This window comes from Anopheles stephensi, chromosome 2 (assembly GCF_013141755.1).
Source record: "Anopheles stephensi strain Indian chromosome 2, UCI_ANSTEP_V1.0, whole genome shotgun sequence".
Classification (NCBI taxonomy): Eukaryota; Metazoa; Arthropoda; class Insecta; order Diptera; family Culicidae; genus Anopheles; species Anopheles stephensi.
In genome coordinates this window covers 57,740,074-57,763,751 of record NC_050202.1, presented here as the reverse complement: position 1 = coordinate 57,763,751, position 23,678 = coordinate 57,740,074, and the positions used below count along the sequence as shown (strand labels likewise).

Here is a 23,678-nt window from a genome sequence, read left to right as displayed (position 1 = left end):
GTTGGATCTATATACAGTTTCCGTTTATGAACGATTGGATATATGGTAGATTAGATATTCTTATGTAGCGACTTGTCTATGATGTTTAATGCTGTTATGTACAAAGACGAACCTTATCTCTTTGATACCAGTTTATCAATAGCGTTTTATTTTTATGATTATGGCAGGTGAAGGCCACAGAATTCTATTTTTAGACGGGGCAATAAGGTGATGTTTTGTCACGGTTTTTGCTAATTTGGGGGACTGTAACAATGTAAAAAATAGCAATACGGCCAGGCCGTTCTTTATGAATAAAAAAAAAACAATGTAAAAAATTTAAAAAAAAAGATTCTGTTATCCAACTTACTAAAACATTTCTTGTCTCATTCAAATGCTCATAAAATTCCAAATGTTGGAATGGTTATACAAAGCAGTAGTAAAGCATCAGTTTGAAAGTCGGATATGAATAAAGTTCTGTAAGTAAGTTCTACATTAAATTATTTAAGATAAAAACTTCTCTTATTCATCACACAAAAATTGTTTCACAACCGTTGGAGAGCAAAGTTCATCCCATTAGCATAAACTCTCGGCAAACGAACACTAATTTTCACTTTGCACCAAGCATTACATGACTACAAGCGTGTTAAAACACTTGTTACTGATGCTATCATCACTTGCTGCTGCTGTTCGCCTCTTGATGCGCTCTCAGCCCATCTCATCGGCTGCATCTAACAGCATTAAGCAGGGCAAAGGGGGCAAGAATCCGACAAGTAAGGAGAACATATTTACAGCCATCCCAACCCCCCCACAGCATCGGTGTCTTTGGCGGTATCTTGATTGTTGCGTTCTTTTTTTTCTTTTAGTTTGTTGCTCGTGTTCACAATCAAACGCCAACGCCGGGTGACAGTTACGGGCGGGTTCTTGTTTAATCGGCTGAAACTATGATGCATTTCGCGTTTGACGCCCGCCCACGATACCACGATGTGCAACGATGCCAGTGCATCAGGGCGACCTTCCCCAACGCGCCTCGCTCGCCCCATCCCGCGTTGGTTCCTCCGTTGGTAAGTTTCACGCTGACTGCACACACACGATTCCGTTCCATTATTAGTGTAATTGGATGAAATTTGAGCGTACAATGGGCTGCTGGCAGCCTGTGACCTCCAGGAATTTAACAGGGCACAACACTGAGCGTGGCCTTACAATGGCACGCCACGGGACGCGAACTGCAGCGATTGCACTTTTTGGCACTGCGCTCGTCATGTTGCACTGGGTGGGTGGGGGCGTTGACGGTCGATTGTCTACTCGACTGCTGTGCTGTGTCGCGCGGCTGTGTCTAGTGTGCTCAGTTGATGCGGATGATGATGTTGTTGTTTTAATGCACCACGAGTGATTAACAATGACACCATTTGCGCTGATGAGCTAATTTTTCACCGACACAGCCATTTGCAGTTGAACGCAAGATTGAACGCAGCTAGCGGGTGCATATTGTGCAACATTGTAGGAAACGGCATTTGCTAGAAAAAATCCCAGCGAAAGTCATCGCAAGGCCACACAAACCGATGGTGGAACGTTGGAAAGTGTTTAGTAATTCAGATTGGTTGTCTTTTATTCCCGAGGTTTTTTTTGCCCTCCAAGAACTCTAAATATTCATATCGCACCGCATTTGAGCGTCTCCGTAACCGGTATGGAAATTATGCTGCAGAATACGGACGACAAAAGTCCTCCGATAGATTGTTCCGGTGCTTCACCTGAAGTGCACTTTGTCCGCTCCCGACACTGTATCCTTTGCCCCATCTCGGGGACCCCTGTGGGGGAGATCTTATCTAAATCTCGAGCTCGAGGTTTGCGCAACCCGCGAATGGAATCTGAATGCCGCGATGATAAATTGGGAATGCAGAACGCGCCACACAAAGAGGGACAGACAATATTCACTTTGCGCTACGAGTGAGCTGAACCGTTACTCATTTCAGAATTGAAATGGGGCCGGAATTACCTTCCGGCAGCGGTGCAGTGATTGTATTAGCCTAGAATTTTAAACTCCGCTTCACCGGCAAGCACGGTCGGAATCCATCAGCATGGGATGATGATGGATAAATGGTGCTGGAGCTACTTTTGCTGCTACACTGCGCTTCAAATCAATATCGATTTGCATACCGTTACGTTGGAATCCATGCTCTAGCCGGCGGTGGTGAAAACTAGCGGAAATCGCACCACGGGAGCAATTCGCTCGATTCCGGCATTACCGTGAAGTGTCGAGTGATTGAATCAGCTATCATCTTCAAGTTGGCCCAGCGGGACGGCACTCGGTCTTGACTTCAGGTTTCTTTCCACCCTTTCCCCTGTTCTACCAACCTCATCATGACAACACGGCACACGATCGTACGCTCTGGTTGATCACCGTGCAAGGTCTGTGCCTTTCGACGACCGGCGCCTGCGGTGATGCGAACCGATTGTACTTCACCTCTTCTCACTTCATCGACAGTCAATTAGCGTCGATTATGAATGGTAAGTTAGCTTCATTGATCGCACTTGTACGGTTCGTTTTGCAGCAGGATCGTAACCCGGTCCAGATACGATCGATTGTAACAAGCAGGAAGCGAACACTTGTCCACCAGTGGACATCGGTGCTTTCGGTGACGTATGTTTGAGAACGCTCTGACGCCATTACGCGGTAGTCAAGTGGGAAAGCAGTTTTTGGGTGTTGAACGGTACAAATAGCTTTTCTTCCTTTTTTGAGCAACGATCAAGTGGCGTATGGGTGAATACATCATCCAGCTTAAGGTGTTGCTGTTGAAACGTCATTGGTCCCCAGTGTGGTCCGTTCGGTGTGGTCACTTCTCAGCCCATAGAACCGGTTTGTGTGAAGCACTTTTTGAAGCATTATCAACCACCTGTTGTGCTGTCTTGAACGGACTGCTTTTTTTACATGACGACAATGTACCAGTCACGCGTACGATCGCGACGTGTGTTTGGCTGTTAGGGTTGATGATACATCGCGTTGCGAGTGAAGTGAGTTATTCGATTATTGGCCGTTATTTATGTGCCTTCGTGCTGCATAACGATTGCAGATTTATTGTTCATCTGCTTGAAAGCTTCATTAAAATACCTCAGCTAAAAGGTTACCTCTAGCTCCACGGGAATTGGAGGCTCTACTGTTCGAGACATTTTGTTGAGTTTCAAATTTATATAAAATCTAATTAAAAACAGCGAACATTTTCATATAAAACCCGTCTTTACGCTCATTTTAATAAAAGCTTCATTCATTAAGCCAACGTGACGCTTCTCATCTCATCAACTGTTACATTTAATGCTTCCTTCACACGGGAATACGATTAAGTCTTTACCTTTTGGGGCAGATGAAAATGCTTCATTTTAGATACCTTTTTTCGTTTCAAAACAGCTCAGGCTTCATCCGTCAATCATTGCCCTAGCCCGGAGTTAGCGGAATGCTAATCCAAGCTTACGTTAATCCAATCACACATCAGCAACAGCAATACATCGCGCTTTCCTTAGATGCCACGGCAGCTAAATATTCGAAATCGGTAACCGAAAAGCCAACCATGTGGATAATGCTAGAGGAAGCATTTCTTACGCTGCCACCATGAACCAGACCACCAGAGATCACCAGAGATTGTTGAGGATGTACACGGCTGACAGAGGCAGCGTCTCACAACTGGAGGCCCCGCCGAGAATCGCTCACACGATTTGCATGTTTAGCAGCAGTTAGCTGCTGATGGTGCTTTGCCACTTGCCAGCGCCATCCAGTGTAAGTGAGCGGTGAGCGTACGCGCTTATCCCATCCACAGCCAACCGCACTGCAAATTAATGCTGTCAGCGCAATAAATAGCTGGGTTTTCGCGAAGACTGCGGAAGCTAGCCGAGCTTCGCCCAACTCGTCTTTCACACGCTTTTCCGCCGGCAAGCCGGAAGAACGCTGCAACTGGAGTGGTTTTGATTTTCTGCCAGTGCTGCTAGTGCTGATGCGACATGACCCTCCGGCAGGAAATGGAGCCGTTGAATGGAGTGGTTAATTTTAAATAGTTCATCTATACACACGCTAATGAGTACATCCATTTATCCGAGCCTGGCCCGCGGCTCAGCTGGGTGTTGGTTGACATTGGGAGAGCTCACATCACCAGACGCCACGTGCTCATCACCCGAGCAGTCAAGGGCATTGTGAGTGTGGTTTATTTATTTCGTCTTCTTCGTTTTTTTTTTTTGTAGTGGTGAAAAACCTTCACCACTATCGACCGGCCGAGCACAGAAGTGAAAAGAAAATTAGCAAACAAAGCACACATGTGCACATCCCACGGGCCCGGGTAAACGGGACAGGGACAAGGGCACGCCACTAACGAAACATGGCAAATTGCAGTCGAAATCCTCCTGCCATGCGATCTCCCTCCCCAAGTGCAGCCAGAATTGCAGATGGAAGCGTTGCATAGGAACGGTACTGGGCTTGTAGAATAACCCTAAAGGGGGGAGGATGAAGAGAAGGAGGAAGTGGAACGTTGATTGGGTGAGTGGGGAAGGTTTGCAAGCAGTTTGCAATTCATTACGGCACAATACACACAAGTACACAAAACTAGTTCGTTAGCCGTTAGCATGCAGCCGGGTAGTGCTTGCGTTCGGAAAGAATTCTAATTGGGGGTTTTCTTACGGGGGTAGCTCCATTTTACATATACATAAATAGATGCCCGCAGTCTGCAGTGATTCCGTGTCCCTGTACCACTAGACAGACCGATGCACTCGGTTGACAGGCAAGAAGAAGAATAAACAAGTTTGAGGCCACCAATCCATCAGTGGAGCTAGTTTTTGGCAGAAGAGAATGCATTACTGTCAACATTGATGCCAAACGGAGATATTTTCGTCCGTATTGATGGGTCGAATTGTTCAAAGTCGGTGAGATTTTATGGGCGCTGAGCACCTGAAAATGGCTGATTTATGTAAGCAAAGACAGCACTGGCTGCCGAGATGCTTCATAACGATAAAATACAACTCTATTCAAACTAGCGCCAAAATTCTGTAGAGATAAGAGCTATAAAAAGGTCGCTAATTATACAATTCTTTCTGGCATCACGGTCTGACAAGTCCGCCTCAAGCGCACTAATTAAAGGACCTCCACCGGTGTTACCATCCCCATCAACTATGAGGTTGTTTATCTTTTTGCTACAAAAGCGCTCCAAAATCACGGCTGAACGCTATCGCTTACCGAGAATTGTTGCTAGCTTTGGTGAGACTGATGGGTGCCGCTCAAATTCGACCAAACCAGTAAGCGTCCATGACATCCATCGCTTTACATCGGCCAGGTCCAGGTGTTGGATGTGGGAAACCCCTGTTTCGGATTCACTGATATGTTCATCGTGTGAAGCATGGACAAACCTCAAGTTCTTCAAGTTCGCAAACACCACCCTTTGAGGTTATGAAAGGGTAAACTAATCAAATCCTAAATCCTCGTGCCTCGTGCTCACGCTCCCAAAATAGGGAAGCCCTATTGTTTTTTGGGCGATCGTTTCGGGGAGGATTCCGTTTTATGTAAACCGGAAAACTCGGAAACCCATCCTGGTACGATGCTTAATCTTCGTACCCGACTTTGACCTTCCAGCGAAACCCGGGCGCGAGCCACAAACTTAGCCGGCTCGATGGGGTGAGCGATGGGAGGGTAAACTTTGCAGGTAATGCACATCCTGACGAGCTTTTTGCTGATGGGCGTCATCACTATCAATTGCGAAATCTTCTCGGTAAGAAGATGGATTTTCAGCTATGGTAGTACAACGGTCGTTGAGGTTGTCCAGAATCGAAATCCTTCCGGGCACGTATTTTATAACCTCGCTCACACACACATGGCACACCAGGTTAGTAAATGAAACGCACCATCCAGGGAATTACTGAAAGATTAGTGTCGGAAGGAGTTCCTTTTTTTTGTTGTTTGGCCTCCATCACTGATAGCACCGATGTTATTCCACCTGTGTCGCATTAAAACATCTCATCAGTAACGGCTCGTACGGTCGGGAGGACGGTACACGGACAGCTTTTCTAATGAATGTGTAGAAGACGGAGAATAATAAAAACACTTTCCAACCCCGGACGATCGGGACCGACGGAACGATCATTCGTACGAAGTGAAATGTTTTGCACTCTGTTTGCACAGCTGTCGCTTTATGGGTTGAAGCTTTCCGGGCTTTTTTCACCCAAACCCAGCCTCATTTCCCGGGCCTGGAGAGGCTCTCCATACGAGGGCGGATATTGGTGTGTTCTAGATACTGGAAACAAAAACACACGTCAGGACATTGGAACACGGGTTGATAGTAATAGATCCTTCGTTAGACTCCATTCGATGAGCGTTCGTTAGTGTCGGAGGGCCAGCTGGTCGGGGTCGCTCATGTCGCCAGCCGACTCATGACTTTCGACTTTATTGCCGCCGGGCTGTAGTATATGACAGGGCCGGCTCACGTCATACGGAAGGATGACATAAGGATGCTGCTGCTGCTTCACACTCGCCCGGGTAGTTAGTTTGCCAAAGAAACGAATAAATACATCACCGAGCATAACTTTGCCAATGCAGCACACACATCACCTTCGTACGAAGGTTCCCTTTTGCAACACGTGACACCGACCCTTCGCACACAAAACTTTGATGTGGGCCACGGATAGGTAACTCATCCCTACACAGTGCACATTAAATTATTCCATCCGACAGTTATCGATTTTGCTCTAACCGTTCCCGCAAAACCCGCATCCGGCACGGCCGTCATACCGGATGAAGTGTTGGGAATTGAATTAGCAGGATGCAGCTCAAACCAATCCCACTGATGACGATGCCGACGACGAACGATGCCTGTAAAATTAGCTGGCCGAATGAAAGAGCCGTACCGTAACGCTGTAGCAGAGGTCCCATGGACGCATGATGATACGGGACCTAGTGCTGTGCGAGGCAATGGTTTCTTCGGGCTGTGTGTGGTTCCATTGCAACCGACCGGATACCGGATAAATAAATCAATACAGCACAACCCGCACACGCGAATGCAACGGGTATCCGTTTGATGATACTCTTTACTGGTGGCTGGTGGTTAGTGGTGAGATGGATGAGCGCGAGACCCCACTGATTAGGATGATATTTGTCGATGTGCGAAGCAATAGACCCCGTGATCGGGAGTTCAATTTCAAAATCACTGTATGAAAAGGATTGGCTGCCGGGCGGCTTGGTTTGATTGGTAGAAGTCGAACAGAGGGATGGCACTGGCTCTTTGATTTCCTTTCGGGCTGGTGTGAATAGCTCGTATAATAACAATTTATTCAACAGGAAGCATGCTTTTAATTGATTATGTTTGCGGGCTGGCATAAATGGGGTACTAATGCCGTAAGGCTTTCGTCTTATATGAATAGAGTGCTTTTGAATGCTTTGACTCCATGTTTTAAACAGTACTGAGACCCATTATTATTGGTTGTATCTCGAAAAGCCCATTATTTGAAGCGAGGAAATCCTTGCTTCATGTCCTGAGAAAAACTGTAAAATGTGGACAAAGTTATCGTAGCTTCTATACTTTTCTTAGCAAGAAAAGCTCCACAAAAACGATTACCAATAAACAAACCCTGCTAATGGAAGAAAACCCAATACTGGAATCACGAGTGCAAGTAGCTCTAAGAATAACTTACCAGCAAATGCACAACATAGCCTAATCTAAGCATCAGCATCAGTTTGCTAAATAGCACCGCTTGCACAACAACCTCATCCTCCAGCCGGCCGGTACTGGTGATAATACCGGCAACAATGATCAACCCTCGCTGTTTGTTTTTATCTTTTCCCAGGAGATATTTTCACCAGCTCCCAGTGTAGTATGTGTGTGTGCGAACGGCAAAGAATGCAGTTATACATTTATTTGCTGCGAACAATTTTATTGTACCACTTCGGTACGGTTGGTTTGCACAATCTTATCTACACCTTTTTCACAGCAAGACGGTCGTCGAGACGATCGATCATAAAACGGGGGGGCTGTTGATAAAAAGGGTTACCCGTCCGGAAGGATTGCATTTGAAGCAGTATCGCATGCAATTTTGAAGTACGAATCATGGTTTGGGTATTTATGCGGTAGTTCCTGCTATTCGCTTTTATTCGCTCATTTTCTCAGGAAAAAATAACACAATTATCATTTTGTTCCGCTCGTAATTGAATTTGTAAGAAATATTCATAATTTTGACGCAGAACTGACTATCCAGCTACGGTGAAAATCACGTCACAGAAAGCCAGAAATGGCAGACCGACGATCATTCGAGGTAAAAGTGCCAAGGAAGAAGAAAGATTCTAATTTTTTATTTTTTTATCCTTATCTATGTACATTACAGTGCAATTAGTAGTTAAGTACAGTGATGGACAGTTGAAACCTTAACAAAGTAGTTAGCTCTGCGTACAAGAAGTCAGTCTGGATAGGGTTTACACCCCTTGGCCTTGGCCTCTCGGTAACTGGGTACGGTTCTAGGTATTTTAAAGTGACCCTATGTTATAGGATAAAAAAAAACAATCTAAAAAGCTTCTCGACTACAATGTCCTAACTTTACAATACACTTGCAACCTGATACGTGTGTTTATTGCGATATTAAATAAAACAACCCCGACAAAGTTTTCCATTTGACTATTTGAACTGCAGCACAATTCCACTGTGAAAAGTTTTCTGAACAACAGTGTCAAAGTTCATCTGGCAATAATGCTGAAATACGATGGCGTTGCTTTGATGTAGGATGCCCACTTTTTCCCCATACATTGTGGAAGCGAATGCCATCATGCTAATGGGAGTGATGTACTGTTTTGCATCGCATTGAAACACGGCATGTAATTTACATTATTGACGCAACGATTGCACTGTAAGTGAGGAACAATCTCGCTGTAGGGGTCGTTGATGAAATAATAAAACTCGTACACTAAAATAGCGGTTGTTGTTGTGAGAATCACAGTGCATATTTCAATGCATAAATAGTTTACATTTTTCTAGAGCATATTTTTCCCAACCCAGTCTGCACTAAATGTTCCCTGCTGTCGCTCTCTTGAACATTCGGGCTTTTGTTCACTTCAAAGTGAACACCGACATAAGCTGTCAGAAAATCAGCTCTTCAACAAATTCCCTACGTTAGAGCGTGAAACGCCCCGTTCCCGAAAAACATAAAAGCCCGAATGCACATTCGCGTGGTAAATGTGACTGGAGTGCAATAAGCGTACCGCGCCAGCGTACCAGAAGTTGTTTAGCGATTTCTGCATATTTAGGTTTTGCCCTTAAACTTGAAGCCATTTGGCAAGCCGGGTTGAGGCGGGCCATTGCTTACATTACCGGTTGAGAGCAGCAAGCAGCAGCCCGCAGGCACGATGAAGAAAAGAAAATGCAAATATTTATCAACTTTACCGACCGACCGACCGTCTGGATAGGCTGTTGTTGAATCTAAATACGATTATTAACGTGTAAATAATCGTATCTTACAATGGTGCTGAATGTGGCTGTTGGACGCTGTCTAAACACACCGTACCAGTGATGGCGGCAGTATAAAAAGGGTGCAGCAAATATGTGCATTTGGGCGAACCAAACAGAACTTCGTTTAAGTGACACTTGACACCGTCGTTCGAAGCGTGCTGGAACACGGCATGCGTTCTATTGGTTTGTTTGGGTAGTGGTGTATCCTTGGGAATGTGGTTGCGTTTTTGCAAGATTGTAAGTTGTTTGAGAAGTGTGCGAACGAGCTGTAGTACGCGTGGTGGAAGATCAAAAGGATGCAAATGCCCTGGTATGGAGTTATTTCGATGAAGACTTTAATTGAAATCAACAGCAAGAATTGAGCTTTGATCTGATCATTTTTCTGTATAAGATAAACATCTCCAGTACATCAACATCCTACTGTAGCTTCCCATCATCGAACCTCACCAGCACTAGCCACGTTCCTGCCGATGATATCACTAACATTTGAATAGTGTAGTGCGTCCCATCCCAGTTTGCAAGATCGATCACGTTCTATTGAATCCGGTACAATTATACCACAACTGCGATATCAAAAGCAGACAAGTGGCCAATATTCTTCTAACGATATCGCCCTGGAAATGAGCAGCCAAATTGATGAACCAAACCCCGTGTACGTGTTTATGGGGCCATAGCATCCGTTCTGCTAAAATTCAGTCCGACTGTCGGCATCGTCTTCTTGAGCAGCGTGTCTGTCTCTCTCTCTGATGTACCATTCCGTTCAACGCCTCCGGGCAATCCGGGTGCTCTTGAGAAACACACACCCCAAGAGGATGTTAATATTTACTCACTCATTCATGTAAACGTTTGCGATGATCGGTGGCGAAGGGCGCGAGGAATGATGAAGCGTGGGGACTGTCCTTGCCCTCCTTCCCCGAACACCACACGACAAGACAAGACAAGATGGAAAACGCCTTGTGCGCCACGGAAAGACAACAAAAAATCCCCCCCATCCCGACGGAATGTGGCTTCCGTTTTGCTGCTGCTGTAAACAGTGGCCAGTCGGACCAAACGCCATCGCCGTGTGTTTACATTTGACTCTGTCTGTCTGTCTCTTTCTCTCTCTCTCTCTCTCTCTCTCTCTCTCTCTCTCTGAATGTGAAATGATACTACATCCCGGGTGCCGAATGCTTCACACACCTTCACGGTTATGTCCTCGGTTGGGATGTTCTTCCTTTCATGTTGATAGTCTGGGAGTTTTTTTAATTCGTTTCTTTGTCTTGAAAATGTAAAACGAGGCTCATTCTGGCGAAGGTATTTGAAGTCCTTAGAGCAGAAGACTCATTGAATTAATTATGGAAGCAACCTAGTGTCTATAAATAGCATTCTTCATCTGCTTGACACTTTGAATTTTGACAAATTGAATTAAAAATAATCCTCGAATAGCTTACGGCAAACACACTGGAAATATATCTGCTAAGTTGACCTCTTTTGACTAGTTCCTTCAATACTCATCTCCTTTCAAACTCTGCCAACAAGTCCAACTCGTACACCACAGCAATGGTAAACTATCCCACTCACGACACTTGACGGACAATCGGCATTCCCCTGCCGAAGCATGTCCTCACCTTCATCATGCTCCGAAATATTGGTTTCCTATCCTCAAAATCCATACGCGCTCGTTCCGACCAATCTCCCACAGCAAAGCAAACAATAGTATCATGTCAGCAGATATAGAATTCCGATCGTCATAAGCATCAATGATCGGCAGCTGGTTGCCGATGGAAGAGCGTACATTTGGAGCACAGAAAAATTGAAATATCGCACCGGACAGCCAAGCGACACGCAATGGCCAATCGGTTCCGCACGTTCATTTTGATTTGGCACGGACGGAAGGAAACCGTAAGCGAAACAAAAACAACAAATCCTCCATACAGACAGACACACATTTACACACTATGAATGGAATGGGGCAGGGCAAGGGCAGGCTGCGTCCCCCCATCCCCCCCCCCCCCCCCGGGGAAAGACTTGCCTTCATTTTGTTTATTTATAGACTGGCGAAGCGCAGATATGGTTCCGATGGTTCCATTCCCCCATTCCCACTGGCCACTTCTGACCTTGCGATTGCTCGCGCAAACGGTTTGTCACTACTGACGCCGCATGGAAAAGCGGTCGATTGCAGTTTCCCTCTCTCGGGGGCGGGAAGAAAACGCGCCAAGACGGAAGAGAAAAATATAGCGACAAAAACCAACACCGCCCGGCTATGTGTTTGGCAGGCTATAATAAAACAGGGAAGAGACTGATGATGATGATGATGATAATAATGATGGTGTAATGATGGTGACGATGGTAGCCGACGATCAGGCGCTAGCTGCCAGAGTCTTGACACACTTTTCATCGCGAGCGATTTTCGCGGGCTTTCGTCGAGCGGTTGCGCGCGCCCTCGACTAACGATTTCCATTAATACTTGTCTCATGGATTATTCCATCATAGATAATGTGTTTTCGCGGGGACCGAGCCCAGACACGCTGGTGGTGCTCCACAGCCCACTTCGCTCCCCGCACTCAATGACAGCTTGCCAACATTACGAAAACGGCTAAAATAGCAATAAAAACAATAATAGGGTGATACACACACAGACACTACGAATTTCGTCACCGCTTGGCGCTGCTTCCCATCTATACGTCCGGCTGCACCTTTTGCCTGGTACCAGTGTCAATGGGGAACGCGAAGGGTAAGCATGTGGAACCGGAACAGAGGGGACTGGGGAGAGGGGAAATGTTTTCTCGCTGACAACCTGCCAACCTGCCGGATGACGATGGAGCGACGCCAGGACGGGTTTTGCTGGAGACATTAGTGTCGGTGCTGCTGGCCGCACTAGATGCTTTTAGCTGTCAACTGTCATCGGTCATGAGTATTCTCGGTGCGAGGGAGCGAGACAGCGGTGGTTTGACGCTTTGCTAGAACTTCCGGTGCCAGATTTAATGATTTACTACCCAGTTTGCACGTCTTTAAGAACTCGGGCAACTGTGTGTCTGTGTGTGTGGGTAAGGTTAAACGTGAAGCAATGTTGGGCGTTTAACATGAAACAATTTGTTTTAAAGTTAGGTGTAAACATGCAACATCATTGCTTTCTGTTATGTTCCATCCTACGCAACGTAAGCATATTTCTTGTATCACGTTGGAGATTTCTTTTTGAGTATTCTGAGAATTATGTGATACTGGAGTGTCAAGTTGAAAAGGCAGGAACAAATTTTTCTAGCCGATTCAGTAAAAGATTGAATCGGGAAGTGAAGTTTTGTACAAGTCTATTCTTGGGTACTCTTGAAAGTTTTTTAGGATAACAGATATCAAATTCGGGAGGCCCATTGGTGACGCCGGTATTCAAACCACTGGAACGGACTGTCTCCCCGGAGGAAAGCCTTACTATCCAGCTACCAAGAGAATACCAGGACTTATGAAGTAGTAGAGAAATTCAGATAGATAATAAATATACGAAGAGCGATACTTATACTTGGACAGATCTTATAAAATGTCAACTAAATCCCAAAGAATCTTTTAACGCGTTTTGACCCTAAATCTCCAAGTTTCACAGCAATTTATCCTGCAGAAAAAAGCTTGTTTGCCCACAGCACGCTTCAATCATATCCGGGACGTGACTTTTGGCCTTTTGGAAAAAGAGGCTCTCATCCGATTGAAAGTCATGATCATATTTCAAAGCTAAAGGATACACTTTTTTTGTTCTTCTTTTACTTACTTTAAGTGCTAATGAGCCGTGCTCTCGAGAAGGGAGTAAAACTTCACCCCAGACCCGACACTTTCTTCCCAATCAACCCATTAAGATCAGATAAAATTCGCAACAGATAGGCACCCGTTCGACCCGGCTAGCCATCCAGCTCCCATCGTACGATTGGAGGGGTTTTTGTCTGCCACTACGTGACACTGCGAGATAACCGTGCGTGAAAGACGTGTCAGGTTTCGCTCGAGATCTCGACAAAAAGGGGTAACATTATCGTCGCCAGTGTAAGCATGCCCTCAGCCAGCGTTCCGACAGACAGGGCCGGCAGTGATGGCCAGTCACTTCGGTGCCTCCGGCGTGGGCACGTTATCTTGTGCCTTAGTTTTTGATGTTAATTAGATTTTTGAGGTTGTTCAGGGGCGTCGTTACCACTGAACCGTATTGCTTCGTCCGAAAATCGTTGGCCAGAGCGTCGTTGCTTGACATACAGCAAGGAGCCCTTTGGCAGCGCGGGATGTCGTATCTGACATTACAATTGTTTTACTCGTGTTTCACTCGTTGTGTGTGTGTGTGTGTGAGCTTGAACAAACAAACAGACTGCGTGTGAGCTCGTGTTGAGGAGCGCAAGATAAAAGTGTGAGACCTTTAGTGGCGGACCACTGTATTGTAGTGGGCCACGATGAAGTACATCGTTGCCAACAAGCGCTTATCTAGCAATACATTACTGGAGCCGGGCAGAGCTGGATGAAGTGGAGTGCGGCAAGTCCGGTGGAAGGACGACTATGATAGGCGATGACACAATCGTGACTGATTAATCATTCTATCTGGCCAGTCAATATCTTACGCTGCCTATCGGGCGGTCATCGACAATCACGCGGAAGAACCGTACGTCTTTCACCGTTTTGTTTTTCTTGCTCCCTCTCCATCTGGCAGCTCGCAGCAGCAGCAGGCCTCCACAGCGGTAGCACCCCGATTAGGATTGAAGGGTGCCATACCGAAAAACCTAACAGCTGTTACAGGCGGGATTTACAATTGACACCAGCTACACGAGTTTGCTGTCAATCTACGGGCTCCCTAAGTGCCCGCTGTCACTGTGCCCTGATGGCACGGATGTCAGGAGTGTGTGCGTGTTAAGCTGTTGTTGTTCCGTTCGTAGTGACACAGGGTTCCGCGATTGAAGGCAGAGATCTGCAGTTTTATCTTATCGCTACACGTCAAAATAGCTCCGGGTTTTGGGTGGGCAGATTTAACTTCCTTCTAGTTGCTTTGGGAAGGCAAAAATGTCAATCATTGGAACTGTGATACTTTCCACACGCTTCAAACGTTCTTCAGGGTTAGTCATCTGTTGCAGGTGATCGGCAGGAAGTTTGGTTAGGGCAAGTAGAAAAAAAAAACCGATGCATACCTTAAAGAGGCTAGAGTTTTTTCAACTCATTGCCCGACTGACTGTTGCAGGCCTAGCAAGAACCGAACTTTGAACAATGGTTCCTCACACTGCCCACAAAAAACCATTCTCCTGTCCCCAATGACTTCCCTGCTATCGACCTAAAGGCGTCCGATAATCGGTATCAGGTGCAGGTTTAGCGGAAGATATCTAGGAACACCTACTCGGAAGCAAACGGCGCTGTAGCCTGCAGATAATGGTATCGCTTGAAATTTCTCGGGAATCTCTCTCGGGGTGCCAGGGCGCTTTTCAGCCCAACGGCTCAAACCAAAGTTGGCCCGTGCTCCAAAACTAGTCCGAAGCAGGTTGCAGGATTTCTTTCCCCCACCACCACCCTTTTATTTATCACTCAAAAGCAGGCACATGGGTAAGAGTGCTTATTGTCTTCGGACATAAATGCGGCACAAGTTTATCGCTCGCGTGAAGCTATGAGTACCGGTCCACCTTCGGTTGCGATAAGATAGGCCACCGGGTCCGATCGGCCAGCAAACACAAGAACGCTCCGGTAGCGTCCAAATCGATCCGAGCTTTAAACTAGCTGTTGCTGGAATGCTGGAACCATCGAGTCGAAGATGATGCTCCTCTGTGTGTCTCAGCGTACAATTAATTAGCGCCGACACTGGTTCAATGCTTAAAACGGCAATCAGATTGCATCCCAAAGTGTGTGTGTGTGTGTGTGTGTGTATTTTTCTCGCGATTTCCATTACTATGGGCATCAAAGTAAATATACGGTGAAGAACAACTGAAGCGAGCATAAGTTTTCCCGCTCTAGCAGCACGAAGCGCCCCAGCATGACAAGTAAACATTTGACTTCAAAGCAAAATTTAATCTGCACAAATGTAGCGGGATTTTCCGCCTTTAGTCCCAGCTTAAGTAGGGCGCGTGTCCTGACCGCCAGCGTACCAGATTGCCTCTCTTCTAGGCTGGAAATTAATTTTACTTTTAATGCTTCTGGCTAATGCGCTAACACTGAACCTAGGCCTCTCGCGGGCAGCAACCAATCCAATCCGCCTGCCGAACCGTCAACGGAACATTCTCGGGACGGCCACTTGGAGGCGGCTGAATAACTTACGTAAACAGCTAATTACGTCCATTGCGCTCATCGTCTCTGGTCACTGGTTGGCGGGTGAACAGTTGCAGCGAGCGCTAAGAAATTCCCCCCCTGCTTGCTGTCTTCGGCTTTGGAGAACGTACGGAAGATTCGTTCGTTTGATTTTTCGGATCAACCAAATCGTCCGGCTATAATTAGATTGAATCGCTCAAGTACTTCACCGTACTGTTGGAGGTACGGTCTCGCTAGTGCGACCTGAACTACACTGTGCTTAAAATACGTGTGTCTGTGTGTTTTTACGTATTTCTGCGTAGTTTGCCCCGATTCATGTCCCCACCGTTACATGTCCCCCGTCGACACCAGAGACCGAGACACCATGCACACATAGCTCGTCTTTGAAGCGGTCTGTGGAGCATGTTTGCCGGTACTTAACACGGTGTGTGCGTTTGTGTTTTTTGCAGTCAAACACCTTTAGCTTAATCTTTGCCCAGCTCGAGCCCTAATCGCCTCCGCCGTAGGTGTGTGGGGCGAGTGTCGATGATCACTTCCGCAGGCGTTCGTGCGATTAGGCTGATGAGCGGTAAGCAAACAGAGCGGTGCTCTCGAAGCCTCAAGTATCACCGGCAGAGGTTAAGGTTAGGGCTAGTCCCCACCACCACCACGAAACCGATGGATATATGATGCGACCGCGATTGATAGTGTCTGCCAGCGATCGACGAACCTGTTGGTATTTTTCGTACACAAATTTGCAAATCACTTTGCAGACAGCGGAGAGTCGAGTTTGGGGATGGTTTTGTGTTTTTTTTTCTTGATGAGCTGCCTTTTTGCCAATGAATTCTTTTCCTCAATTTTAACCAAAGAGAATGATTATCGGTTCAAAATATAATTTTTTGTTGTCTACATATTAGCCAACGGTGAGTACCGTTGGAACGATGATCGCCACATTAACCACCGGCGAAGTCCACGAACGTTCTCAAGATGACCTTCGACCATTACCACCCTCGGAACTGTGTACACGAATCTAGCGTGCCGGTAATTAAGGCGAAACATTACGAGCTGTCATCAACGGTAGTGGATAAATGTTTTGGAGTTGCTTTTTTTTTTGCTTCATTCTGCCCGCTGATGAACAAACGATCTGGACAGTGGTGCGATCCACGTGGTCCATATGGGATGCGTTAGCAAAGCGGTAAAGATCAACTTGAATCGCGGCAAGTAAAGTAGACCACCGCCCAAAGTTCCATCGATTGGAATTCCACCCTCACCAGCTTCGCATAGCAAATCGGTGCATTTCGTAGAGTCCTCTCATCGTCGTTTTTGCTCCGCTCCGCTAATTGACGTACTAATGACTTTGCGAGTGCTCTGGCTCGCACCGGACAGCTGCTATTTATCGGGTGGTGTTTGTGTGTCGCTCCCATGGAACAGGGGAGCTACGAAGGGGCACCAAGAAGCTGGAAGAGCTTTGTTTTGCCGAATCGCACCAAGGAGGTTTGTACCCTGCCAGCCGTAGATGGTAAATCATGTGTCGTAAATCAATACTCCCCTGCTCGCTGGCTACCGCTGGCCGCGAACGCTCAATGTCTGGGCCTCACTGTAAGCGTAAGGTACACTGTTTTACTTACGCCTGATTTATTTGACCCCCACAGCCCCACCCCGGAGAGCCGGGCGAACGGTTGGAACTTAATTATGACCGGAACATTAGCTGCGAAATGTGAAATATCTATTCCGATCTTGGGTTTCTCGCGCCATTCCCGGACCGAATCGTCCATCTTGTGGCTAGTTGGCGATCAATAGGGAGGCGCAAGTAGCTTGTGCGTTTCGGTAGCTTTGTCTGTGAGTTTGTTTTTATTGCTGTTGCTCGTTCTGTTCCGTGTTGCCCTTTTTATGCGATTTCGAGCGTAATAGATGATATGCCACTTTTTTTTCCTGTTGGCCCAACCAGCTTGTAATGAATCAATGGTGGCTGTAAGAAGCTTCAAAATCATTTGCTGCTGCCAAAAATCGAACGTCTTGGACGGGGAGCAACAACAACACGAGGAAAAAACGAGAGAGAGAAAAAAGCGAGGGAAAAACAACGATCGAGAGAACCATCACGCGGAAACTGTACACTCATGGCGTGTCAGACGTTCGACGGGCGGAACGCGATTGACGAATTAACTTTTGGACGGTTTGTTTTTGTTTACACTCGAACGAATTTAATGGGAACGTATAAAGAGCAGCGTCATTTGCATGTGGTGTGATAAAACTTGTCTTGCGCAGACGGGCACGCACACATAAAGGGGGTTTTGGTGCTCGTGTACGGAGCGGGGCCGTAAGTACTGATGGATGATAAGTTTAATTCGCTGAATTGTGAAATTTTCTGTACCATGTTGTACATCAGGAAATTCCTACACTCAAGCACCTGTAAAGCATCATGTCGATATCTCTCTTGAAGGAAATAAAAATTAATTAAAGCGATTTATATGATATCATTAAATATTTACGATTCTATACGAAGCTTCAAATGCACTCTTAACACTCCTAATTGCACTCCTCCTCCTAAACCTCAACAAATCGCGAGCTCCACTTCGAACCATCATCATCATCATCAGCCTCCGTCGATGACAGATGGCACCATTCGATAGCTTTATCAAAAGGCTCCCTGGCCCTTCGGATAAACATAACGACCGTTCTGGGAATGGTTTGATGAAACCTTGACGGTTCTTGATCTTGCCAGCGGATGCCCTTTTCATCGCTTGCACGTTGGCGCGTTTTGATTGCTAAAGTTTCGCTACAGACCCTTTAAAAAAAGGGTCACATTTCCGAAACCATTAGCAATGAATTATTGGATAGGAAAGTTTAACCGAGCCTAGTGGAAGTTCGCCCCTTGTCCTGAGATAAATTCCAATTAGACCACCGCCGACAGCATGAATATTTCACACCACATTCTATCGCTTCACAGCATATATGTGCGGGACACCGATCGCTTAGTGATGATGATGGCTGGCAGGATTCCGTTCTCGCTCTCTGTATAAATATCTAATTGATGTGAACTTTCGAAGGGAACGAGACAAAACCGTCCTTGAGCGGGATTTGAGCGAAAGGGGGAGGAATGGTTTCATATTTTTAGCCACAAATTGCCGCAGTACGATAAAGAAATATAAAGTACAAATAACGCATTTATCACTACCTGCCAATGATGATGTGGACGCTTGGTTGATGTGCACGGTTGATAAGACTACGCGCCTCCGCAATGTCATCCAGACGGTGGTCGACGATTTGTAGCTGGCGTTATTTTTTTTTTTCAAGGTACGTTGTTGTTTTTTAAATTAATTTTAATTCACTCAAACCGGCGATAAACACGAAAAACTCATTCACAAATTCTAGAACAAAACCGGGCTCTCGCAAGCGTTAGCGGTTGTGTTTCCGTTGTGCCGTTATCTCACTTTATCTCACTTTTATACCTTTTTCTACACACACATACACACACAGATACACTTTGTTAAGCATAGAGAACTATGCTTCACATGTTGTATAGCACTGGGATTATTTTATCGTACACAAGCCGGATTCTGGACTTTGCATCAACTGCTCGCTCGCTTGTCATCCGACGGTTGTGTTACATTTTTCTACCGGTTAGAGGGCGTAAATGCAAAAGAGAAGAGAATAATAAGCCATGTTGATAAAAACAAACAGATTCACGCTCACACATACACACACTCCCGGAACACTTATGCAAACACCCACAATGTCGCTGCTGCTGGCGACAGTCGCACAAATGGCCGTGAAAGCAGCTGATTTACATAAACTTATCCGTTCGCTTCTTCGCGCTTCATCACTAGCGCTAGCTTGGCTTGCACTCGGCTCACAATTGCATCCGCTATACGATCACGATCTCAGCCCAATCACCACCCCACACACACGTTCGCACACGCTCGTAATCAGCACCTTTATTATAATAATTTTCATGCTCATCAGCATCGTCACATCAGCTATCGTGCTCTAACACTATCATTTGGTTGCGATTCTCCTGTGTTGCGGAACGTGCGGAGATCTTCATGATGGTTATTGTCATCGACCAGGCGCTCGCGCACACACACACGGGGACTGACAACGATAACACACCGACACTGCACCGAGCAACAGGAAGTGATTCGAAAAAAAAAACCGGGTATGATTTGGAGTATCACATACAAAAAGGAGGAACAAAAACTAAATAACACGCACAAATTCTCGCACACTTCGCCCCGTACACTTCGCCCCGGCTATCCCGTGGCGGTAGAACGGATTTTTGCGCTATTGTTGCGTTCATTTGTTTGTATTTCATAACTTCGGCAACTGCTCTCGTATGCAGCTGTTCGGTTCTCAGTGGCGTGGCGGCCCGACACTGCCCAGTCGAACAGTTAGAGCGTGTGTGTAAATTGCTCGTATAAACCCACTTGAAGCCGTTTGCAACAACAGTCGATGACGATTGGTGGAGACGACGAAGACGGCATACACCCGTTCAACCTGTGTCGCTTCCGCGTGCCGGAACAGAAACAATCCCTTTCCAAAGCCCACTGGCCGGTCTGCACGTTATCCTGATAAAACTCCCGGTCCGGCTTGGAACCACCCCAGTGGCGGCACTTTTCAATTCCAAAACCGCTTCCGGTCACTTCAAACTTGTGGGTCGGAAAGGAAAAAAGGAGGGTGGAGGACGAAAGTTTTTGCCAGTCAACTGTATCACACACACGCACGAGCTCACAAGCAAAAAAATGGCAATTCTCAGGGATGAAAGTTTATGAAAGGCTAGACTTTTGGTGACTAACCAACTTTCTCGTGTCTGGTAGCAAGAACCAAGCGTCTCCACCAAACAGTGAGAGTGTGTGTGTTTGTGTCGGAAGTGGCTTTTGGCGTTCAGCTTCAGCACGATATTTCATTAATCTTCGACCGAAGGATTCGGTGACTCCCGGAAAGCCATATCCTGCTGGTATCGTGCTGCTGGCGAGTCAATTTCGTATTCTGGCTTTGGGGATGGAGAAAAGGCAAAGCCTCAAAGCTCGTACCTAATCGCACACAGGGTGATATATAAAGCGTATAAAAATCAACACGCCTGGAGTTGATTGATTGTGCTGCGGTGAGGAGTTATTGTTTCGTTTATCCTTTCAAAGGCATAATTAAATGTATTGCATGTTTGCGAACTAAAGGCATTGAAGAACTCTCTTATGGAAATGCTCTTATTTTTCCTCTTTAAAAACGATTTAACTAGAAAAACTTTCCCGAAACTTTCTTAGCAACTCTTTCAAGTAAATATCTGAGAATTCTTTAAGTAAGGTCAATCGTATAAAGAAGCAATCTGAAGCACCATCCTAATCCTTTTTCACTTCGACCTAGACGCTCGCTAGTGACTGCTTTCCTTCGCCTTCGAAAGGTTTGGTGATGAAAATGATTAAACATTTATCACTGACAGCCGCCCGAGCCGTTCACTAGCACATCACCACTGTGCCCTTGTTTTATAGGACAAAGAAAGGAATCAGGTGAATACGGAGCAAACATTTCGACACAGACATACACACACGTAGACATAGGCTGCACGAGCCGGACAATAACCGAGGCCCCGGAAATACCGGACAATCTTTGCGGTGGTTGAAAATCGTGGTGAAAATTAGGTCAACCGAGCACACGTGAACTACCGAAGCTCTAACGAAATTTTCCCGGCACGAGCCCACAGTTTCAGACAATCAGGCAGCGGAGCGCTGCTACTCGCACGTTGGTTAGTAATAACTTTTCTATGTGGAATTTATATCCTTTTCACTATATTCACCTTATTTCACTTGGATTTCAACAATTTTCGGGAGAACTTTTTTCTGACACGCAAAGCTGTCCCACTCAACAGCTATAGCTGTAGCGCACATCTATTGGTTCCACCATCAAAGCGTACTGCTGTTCATAAACGTCGATCAACAGCGCTGAAGCACCGGGGCGCATTATCAGCAAAATTGAAATAATCACCCTTCGCCGAAAAAAAAACACGCCGCGTCCGAGATGAATTTCACCGACCGATTCTCAAGTGTGTCGCGACACGAAAAATCCGCACCGACTGACGGTGGGCTGCACAACAGCACTGGGTGAAGAACAAATCCGTGCGGCTAGCGGCAAATACGTGACGAACGCGCGCGCGACACCAGTCTGTCGCCGATGGTCCATCCGTCCGTGTTACCGTGAACGTATCTTTCCACACTGAGGACGGTACCAGCGCAAAGATATGCGTGCGAGTCTTCGGTCGGCGTTCGGGTGCGTTCTAATGAGTGCCGCGTGAACCCCCCGCGTGCACGAAACAGGGAATCGGATGAACCTAGCCGACGAACAGAGTTTACCTGTTTCTTCGAAACACCAACCCCATTTTTACCATTGCACAGTGCGTTGAGAGCCTCACAGTACTGTGAGTGGAGTTTTTTTGTCACTTTTTGTGTTTGGAACGATAATAAAACACGATCTGCAGCACGAGACGTGAGCGAACCGAGCACGGTGAGGTCACTCAAATCTCTTCCATCAACTAGTGATGAGTGTCGTAGGAGGGGTTCGATTTCTGCGGCACAGCCGTTACTTAGCGGAGCACTCTCAACGGTGAGAGTGAAGTGAGAAGAGCGCACGTGAGATACTCATTTCTCACGCACAAAGTGAGTGAGAGAGTGTGATAGTGAGCTTTTTGAATAGAGGTGAGACGGTTTTATTATTATGCGTGTGCTGTTGAACGATTTTTGGGAATATTTTAGGCCAACGAACTGATTAATTTTGCGCAACAGCATATCCTTCGACGAATCAAATTTTTTTTATCATGGTTTATGGGATTGCAGCTAAAATCTTAACTTTCACATTATGTTCAATATGCACCAGCAGCTTACGAGCAGTAAATTCCCAAAAAAAAAAATTAAGTTCATCGATGCAATAAATAAATTATGATAAAACGTTTCTCAGCTCATAGAAAAAGTACCTCCATGTTAAGAACAATCTGCAGTCCGAGATATAACAAAGGACATACTTTAATTGCTTGGAATGTTATGTGTAAATTACTTATTGTTTTCAATATGGAGAGACTTGTTTCATGGCAGGAAAACATCAACCAGTAAAAACAACTGTACTGCCCGAATCAAACAAGTCAACAAGAAAGAGAAATAATCTGTTTGGCTTTAAAGTAAACCGAAATCACACTAATCTGTTTGGGATTTCCAAACTAAATCGCTACAACCAAGCTCGTCAAGTTCGGAGTGTTGCCTTCCAAAGCATATTACTCTGCTCAAACCGATACCATGCGTCGGTGAACCACAGAACGGTGTCCATCAACTCGCGCATGGACGTGAAAAAAGGTAGCGAAAAAAATCCCAAACGGAAGGAAACAACCGGAGTGTGTGGCCCGATCGCACACTGAAACTAATCCAACGCAAACGAACCTGTTTTCAAACCATTAAGCTACCCTCCGAAAGCTCATACCGTGATTGATAGAGCAGCCAGCAGAGCTAGAGCGCTCGTGGCCGTAGTTCATTTCATCGCAACATAATCCTTTTGATAGTTCAATCCTTCGTTCCCGTGTTTGGCTTTTACTTCTTTCCATTCTTTTTGATACAGAACCCCCCCCCCCCCTTCCCTGTCCCTCACATTCAGCACCGTGTAAAAGAAGCCCGATACATACGTCGGTCACGAGGTTATCAATCACTTCCGCGCCAAACTCCTCTTGTAGCCATTATAAATAAAGAATGCAGGGCGGGATAGAACACGAGCGTCAGAAGAAGCCGAAAGGAAAAACGCACCCAGGAAGGTCACTGCTAGTGCGATTGATTGTGTGTCTGTGTGCAGTGGGCTGTGTGCTTTCGCGGTCGCCCAAAGCACTAGGTTGGCGGGAAGGGATTGATTGATGTGCAGGGGAAAAAAAACCGTCGACAAAAATATCTAAAGTCTAAAAAAAACCACACATGCACTAAAAAAAGAGAACATTCAATTGAAACATTTGTGGGTGTGTGGATGTTTAAGCTCACCAACAAATGTTGTGCTGTGGATGAAAAATCATTCCCTCTTTGG

At 46.1% G+C, this 23,678-nt stretch overlaps 1 protein-coding gene across 4 annotated transcripts in view; it reads right to left on the bottom strand.

Annotated features, from left to right (window-relative positions):
* LOC118506366 (5-hydroxytryptamine receptor 1-like) overlaps positions 1-22,333 on the bottom strand; it is a 50,291-nt gene extending 27,958 nt beyond the window's left edge. For 2 of the 4 annotated variants that reach the window (XM_036043386.1, XM_036043388.1), the window contains exons 1-2: positions 21,427-22,333; positions 18,814-19,252 (exon numbers count right to left, since the gene is read on the bottom strand). The gene's annotated coding sequence lies outside the window, so the exon portion shown is untranslated. The remainder of the gene's footprint in view (positions 1-18,813; positions 19,253-21,426) is intronic. The other 2 variants (XM_036043387.1, XM_036043389.1) reach the window with 2 other exon arrangements.
* Between the last annotated feature and the right edge of the window lie 1,345 nt (positions 22,334-23,678).